Below are 7,780 nucleotides of genomic sequence, written 5' to 3' on the forward strand. Positions count from 1 at the left end.
CTGCGGTGCTCTGCGGTGCTCTGCAGTGCTCTGCGGTGCTCTGCGGTCCTCTGCGGTGCTCTGCAGTGCTCTGCAGTCCTCTGCGGTGCTCTGCGGTGCTCTGCAGTCCTCTGCGGTGCTCTGCGGTGCTCTGCAGTCCTCTGCGGTGCTCTGTAGTCCTCTGCGGTGCTCTGCAGTCCTCTGCGGTGCTCTGCAGTGCTCTGCGGTGCTCTGCGGTGCTCTGCAGTGCTCTGCAGTCCTCTGCGGTGCTCTGCGGTGCTCTGCAGTCCTCTGCGGTGCTCTGCAGTCCTCTGCGGTGCTCTGCAGTCCTCTGCGGTGCTCTGCAGTGCTCTGCAGTCCTCTGCGGTCCTCTGCAGTCCTCTGCGGTGCTCTGCAGTTTGCCAGCTCTTCCCAGCGGTACATGCTCTTCGGTGAGTGTTTGCACGAACCGTCCTAGTTTCTGTTCACAACATTTAAGTACTTTCAGTGAGCTGTAACTCATTACCATCCAGCTTTTCAGTAACTCGAATTGCTACACATCAATACTTGATTTGCTTAGTAAGTTTTTCTTGCGCTCTCGACTACTATTTCCTAGTAATTATTTTTAGTATTCAAATTATTCGTGAACAGATTCTACATTTTTAAGCCTTTAATAGTCCTTTTAAATCTGAAATCTGGGGTGATAAAAATGGCTTCAGAACCAACATGCTTAAAATCTTGAACAACAACTGTAGAAATACAAGACTGTCACATGGGGGCAGCAGAGACACATCACTGTGCTCCAAGATTAGAGTGTCTACAGGAACTGATCTGGTATCAAGCAGAAAAGAATTACGATTATCTGACTAATTAATGAAGAAGCTGGGTGGAATGAAATATCCTGGGCATTTGTTAGTTTAAAGTAATGAATAAAAATTTTTGGCTTTTTAATTCCCTTTCTTGAGAAGAGCATCTGAAGTTCTAGAACGCCTCCACGCTGTTGTAACCAGACTCCTCTCCTTCGTGGCCTTTTCTCTCTCGGCTATAAAAGTTTCATGAGAGGCAGGATGGTATTTTGTGACATATGGTTTTGAGAGTGGGGTCACTGGCCGACAGGATATTGTGCTCTGTGGGAGGTGAGTCTCTACCAATTCCAGCTGTAGGTAACACCTGCATCTCTTTTGCAGACAGGCTGCTTTTGCGGCATGGTGCCTGAGTTTAATTTCCATGTGCAGTGTCATACTTCAACTATGTAAACTGAAACAGATGTTAGCGCTCTCAGAATGCATCTGGCCCACGAAGGAATCATTCCCTAGCCTCTTCCTCCGCTCCCATTTTATTTCGAAAGCCCCTTTGAATAAAGAAGGTCTCTAGAGAGCCATCCAGTATGTTTGACCTCATTATTGTGAAGCAATTTATCCCTGGGAAAGAGTTGCCCCAGATAAATGTTGGAATCGGTTTGAAACTTTCTTAGTACTAGCATGATTTTCTTTCCATATCTATAAACTTTTGGCTTTGTCTACTTTTTTTAAAATAAGCCAAGTAATGCAAGTTTTACTAAAACCCAAACTAGATCTTCCTGATCTTATCACTTAAGTAATAATTCTGATTCCTATTTCCCAATGGTTAGTGGGAATAGGTATTTATGCAATATGTACATGACTTCTTAACTGCTCCTATTGCAAATATTAAAGACCTATATTGTTTGTACTTTAAGTGTCTTTCAATGTCTATAATGGGCTGATAATCAAGGTAAATACATTTCTAATCTTGTGAGAATTTATGTTGGCAGTAATTCTTTCCCCCAAAGGTAAAATTATTAGAACTACTGTCTTACAGTACTGGAAAGGCCACATGCATGCTCAGCAAGATCTCCACTACTGAGCTGTAGCCTCAGCCCTCTCTTTACTTTTATTCTGAGGCAAGGTCTCATTAGCTTAGCTAGGCACATCTTAGCCAGCTCTAGAGCCCAGGCAAGCTTACAACTGGTGATCTTCCAGCTTTACACACACACACACACACACACACACACACACACACACACACACACACCGTAGCTCAGCCTTCGAGGAGGAACTGGGATAGCACATCTGAGCCACAGGCCTGGCTAACTATCTTCTTTTCTCTGTTTCCTTCTCCTCTTTCTGTTTCCTTCTCCTCTTCCTGTTTCCTTACTTTCCTTTCTCTCTTCAGAGATATTTGTTGAGACGTGGACCTCATGCATTATACTCTAGTAGCTTAGGATGCCGAGGCTGCCAACACCGTGAGTTCAAAACCCATTTGGCCAACGTAATGAAACTGTCTCAGAATAAAGACATTGAGTGGTAGGGTATCTGTCTACCAACAGGAAGTCCCAGGAGAAAAAAAAAAAGTAATTAAAGTTCTTACTCTTTTAAAAAATGTTTGTTTTTTGTTGAGAATGTCATACATGAGTAATATATTTGTGTTATTCCCATCCTTCTCTATTCCCTCCACCTCCAAGATGTTCCCCCACTCCCTCTAAGATCTACCATCTCGTCTGTAATCATTATTGTTGCGTGTGTGCTTGTATTTGTATGTGTGTGTGCGTGCATGCGTGAGTGCATGTGTGTGCATGCGTGAGTGTGTGTGTGTGTGACTACTGAGTGCATTGAGCATTGCTCGGATGTATGTGTTTTTAGGGCTGACCTCTTGCATTGGTTCTCATTCTTAAAGAGCACTGAATGGAGGAGTTATGAAACACACAGACAATGAAACATATGTAAGAACTCTGACAGCAAAGAAGAAGCAGTCCTTAATCCTCACACACTCGGAAGCTTGTATAAAGCAAGTGATGTTATGGCTTAGCGATGAAAGACAGAGGACAGTTGCCCTGAGACCTGAGGGCGGCATATTTTCCAGGTAGAGGAATGGAACGTGCACTAGCTTATAGAGCTCAGATCAAACTCTGATATGGGGTCTACAGCTCACTGAAGGCTCCTTGGAGATCAGTTGATGAAAGCAGAATGACAGATGAGGCCAAGAGTCATGCCAAAAAAAAAAAAAAAAAACCCAAAAAAACTGGATATAGGAAAATAAACTCTCTTTAATTAAAAACAAAGAGCTATAACTTTAAAGTACTTTGATTTATACTATTTCAAGATGATAATGTAAGACTTTCTAGAATGAAAATTTAAGTATTTTATCAACCACAAACTACTTTCTTATTGCATATATAAAATATATCAGGGACTTAAAAGTGTAGACACGACCCTGTGTATGAACTGAAGTTTCGTGTTGTTGATAGACGTGACCCTATCCTAAAGGCTGAGAAAAGACTGCTTTGTTATATAAACATTGAAGAAAGCATTTTTTGATAATTAATCACTCAAATTCATTTTCAGCTCCTTAATCTAGAAGCTAAGCTTTAGTGCACAATGTTGCAGGTCCATGGAAATCATGCTGTATTAGTGACAAATTGAGCACTTGGCATTTCTCATTGTCCAGTTTGATGAGTACATAGTAGGTGTATTAGTCACAATTCAGGAACAGCTTGCATACCCAGACAGAACATTTCTTGCAAAGTCAAAACAAGTTTTTATGTTCAAAAATAAATTGTGTTAATTTGGTTAGACTTTAGACCCGTCAGTTGAAATGTGTCATTTGCTCTCTGATTTTTTTTCTCTGAATTTAAACTTGGATTTTTGTATTGCTTGTTTTGTATTTATTTCATTCTGAAATCATGCATTTTTGGTCTTGAATAACAAGAAACAAGTTATTGTTTGGAATCTGTCCGGGGGTCTTTAAAAGTGTTGGGAACTTGTCTGTATATTATTTTATATATTGGCTTCTAAGTTAGGAAAGGAAGCATTCATTTTGCCTTGTTTCATTTAGTATCTGACACTGAACTCGATTTAGCTTTTGTTTTTTTTCTGCCTGAATTATAATTACAAAACAAACATATTCTATGCATGCTTGCCATTTCAAAGTTTCCACAAAACTGTGGTTTGGGATAGAAAACACTTTCAAAATTCTTTAGGTTTTCTAGTCTGTTTGAGTAATTTCATAACTCATATAGCTTCAGTTATTTAATTTATGAAACCCTCTTGAAAAAATTGGTTAATTAAATAATCTTGTCACAAATTCAATCCTAAAAGAGGATACTTTAAAGCTTAGGTTTTACTTGTCCACAAAAATAATTTTATATCTTAGCAGTAAGGGAAAAGTTTGAAACAGTTAAGGAGTAAACTCTTTTTTTTTTTTTTTGTAATTATTAGTTTTTTACTCTCTTTCCTAATTAGAAGCAAAAATTTAACTCTCACTATAATGACTTCTCAGAGCTAGTATTAATTAGTTAGCAATGACCTTCTTGTTTCATCAATCCTTTAGTTTTAACTGGGTGTTTAGACATGTATTTCTCATTGGCTGGTGTGCATGGCCTGCTAGTAAAGAAAGGCCAATAAAAACCAAAGTGTAAGAGTATTTCTATAATTCCACAGTACCAAAATCTATATGGTGTCATTTTTGTTAAAATTTTTTTTGCCCTGAAGCAAACACAATAAGCACAACAACAACGCCCCCCCCCCCAAAAAAAAAAGAAACAAAGAAAGTGTATCTCTGTGTGAAAACAAACACCCTGAGGTAAAAGTTTATGCATAAGACTTCAAAGAAGGCAAAGATGGATGTTGGCTCTCAGAAAAATGCCTGTAGTTAGGAAAACTAACTTTGTAGAGTCATTCATTTATGGCTTCATTCAGTTATTCTTCTTTCCTTTATTATTTCCAGGTTAGGTTTCTGCAACAAAATTTAAAAGGACCAGTTCAATAAATAACCCAATTTGTTATTTCAAAACACACTGCTGACTCACAAATACGCCTGGCTATCTTAGGAGAGTGTTGGTAAATAGCTGTGTTACAATTTACACAAAATGCCTTTGCCACTTGCGCAGCTGTGACCCTGTTCTACAGGAAATCAGTGGAATGGGGATGGTGATGCTTGTCCTTCATGGCTTCTACTCAGGGTCTAGAAAGGAAATACACAGGGAGGGTGATGATAAAGAGCTGTAGCAGTAGCGGGAATCATTTCAAATTAGGCACGTTATTAAAGGCTACCCGAGTCACTAGGGTCTATTCTTTCTATGTCTTATATCACAGGCTACTCAGAGTAGTATTAAGAATTAATAGTTGTAGTTTTTCAAGTGGGATTTAAATAGAGTATGTCAATCCTTTTTCATATTAATACTACCTACGCGTTTACTGTTCTCAATATCATTCTATCTGAGAGGGGAAGGACAACAGCTTCAAAAGTGTGTGTGTATGTGAACTTTTGTGTTTGTGTGTGTATTTCGCAGGTATATATTTGTCAGTTTGTTTGAAATAATGTCTGTGTTTGACGTAACTTGCCTTTTTCTTCAGCTTCAGCCAGGGTCTGATTTCAGGTAACTTATTTTCACCTTGGCTTAATATTCACTTGCCTTTGTTCTGGCTTGGGCAGGAAGATTAAGGGCTTTCTGACAGGCAGTGGGTGACTAGCTGGATAACAGCCTCAACAGTCTGGTACCACCCAGATTAGAGTGCGTTCTGTCCTTATCTGTAATCTAAACACTTGTATCTGGATCAAGCTCAAGAAAACAGCTGGCTGGCCTAATTTTGGTTTGAGCACCCTTGGTTTGAGTGTGCTAGATTTTACCACCAAGCATATTTCTTCCTGGGTAAAAGGTCTTTCATCTGCCATAACAGGATCTGGAGCTTAAATTGCAATTACTGGAAAGGCAGCCTTAATATTTTCCTTTCCCATGAAAATGAAAACCAGAGAAAGCCGTTTCCTGATTATATATCAACATTACGAATGTCTTATGGCAAAGAAAGCCCAGCCTGGTTTGTACAGCACAACAGTGCAGGCAAAGGCTGCAGTGTTCCTGAGAATTTATTTTTTGCTTTAGAAGGAAATTCTCTTTCCACTAGAATTATGCTCTGGGTGGGTGATTCATAAACAGAGGACCTGGAAATGGAATCTGTCTCTTGAGCCTATTTACATTTTTAATCACATCCAGCTGCTCCGTTGCGGGAGGATTTTGGACTTCTCAAAAGCATTAAAAGCCTTATCTTTCGTGATTAAAACTTTAGATCATAGTCACATTAAAAGGTTGGCCAGTAAATAACGTAAAACCATTTTTAAGAAGGGGAATGTTCCTTTTCTGTGCACAGGGAACCAGTTTTTAGGTATTTTGAACTCAGCTTGGTAGAGTTTAAATCCTTTTCTTTGATGCAAAACAGCTGCAGCCCTGTTTTGAGTGACAAAAACTACCTCCGCCTCCCTGTCTTCTTACACTTTCCAGGCTCAAGGCAAAGGATTAAGAAACTTAGTAGTTTCTTCTTGCCAGGCACATCCACAGCCATTACGTTTACAGCTGAATAACACTTTTAAAGAAAATGAATTCCAGTTTACACTTAAGAAAAATAGCCTAAAGATGATAGGAAAACATTGACCCATTGAGAATGTCGCAGAGGCTGAAAACCCTTTCACAGTGCAGACATATTGAACATGTTTTTGTTTCCTGCTGAATATGACCTTGACCGACACAGGGAGGGCTGTACCTGTTGGCCCTTGTTTATCCTTAGAACTTTTCATTATTATCACTTTATCTGTATGATTATCTTACCCGCATGTATGCATTTGCAGCATGTATGTGCCTGATGCCCTTAGCATTCAAAAGAGGGCATCTGATCTCCTGGAACTGAGGCTGGGCTGATTGTGAGCCACCATATTGGTGCTGAGAACCGAACCCTAGAACTGTGTACATGCTCTTCACTGTGGAGCTACCTACCCAGTTCCCTCAGTAGTTTTTTTGAGTTGAGGCAAGATGCCAATTCCATTTCTCCCTTCACTGGAATTCCTCCAGGTTCCTCAGGGTCTGTAATTTAGAGTTCAGTCTTCCTCAGAGCTTTTGTGATGATTTGTCCATGAGATGTTTGTCTCAACACCAGGAAGAGGGGATCATCATGCATTGCAATGCTGAATGCCCGGTGTCTTAGAAACGACGTTTGCAAATGAACAGCTACTTCTTGGCCTCTTGAATCTGAACAGCACCTTTCACAAGAAAATTTTAATATACAGAAGTAAAAACAGTATAAACCTTTTTTTTTTCCAACTACTTTACCAGCTGTGTACCTAGAAGTCAAACTGGGACAATTTTATTTATTTACATATGTTTTCCCTATGGAAATTTTCTTGTAAGGGCTCAAGGATTGCATCTTCTGGGAGAAGTTAGCAAAGGGGAGAACTTGATTCTGTATTAAGTTAAGGAGTACATTAAGGAGTTTGAGGAGGAGACTACAATTTGTTGCAAAATATGCTAAAACTAATGTTTGAAATGTAAAAATATATGCTTCTTTGATGGTCTCCAGTGGCCTGTGTGTGAGAATTCTCCAGAAGGCAGCAATCTTAAGCAAATTCTGACACAGTAACTTTATTAAAAGGTAATTAATCACACATGGTTATCATTTGACCTTTTTTGTTTGTTTGAGACAGGGTTTCTCTGTGTAGCCTTGGTTGTCCTGGACTTGCTTTGTAGACCAGGCTGGCCTTGAACTCACAGAGATCCGCCTGCCTCTTCTCCATGAATGCTGGGATTACGGCCATGCACCAGCACACCTGTCTTTATTTGACCTTTTAAAGGTGGTTTTTATTTATTTTTCTCTCAGTCAATTGTATTTTCGCAGTAGTGATATTGACACTAATGGGTAACACCTGTGAAGGATTTCCCGCTCTACAGGAGCTAACTTTTGCTAATTTATGTCTTGTAGCTATTCTATGAAGTAATTAATGCTATTATGATTGTATAGACTTAAAGGCTGAGATATCA

Source organism: Psammomys obesus, unplaced genomic scaffold (assembly GCF_907164565.1).
Source record: "Psammomys obesus unplaced genomic scaffold, mPsaObe1.curated_primary_1811, whole genome shotgun sequence".
NCBI classification, from domain to species: domain Eukaryota; kingdom Metazoa; phylum Chordata; class Mammalia; order Rodentia; family Muridae; genus Psammomys; species Psammomys obesus.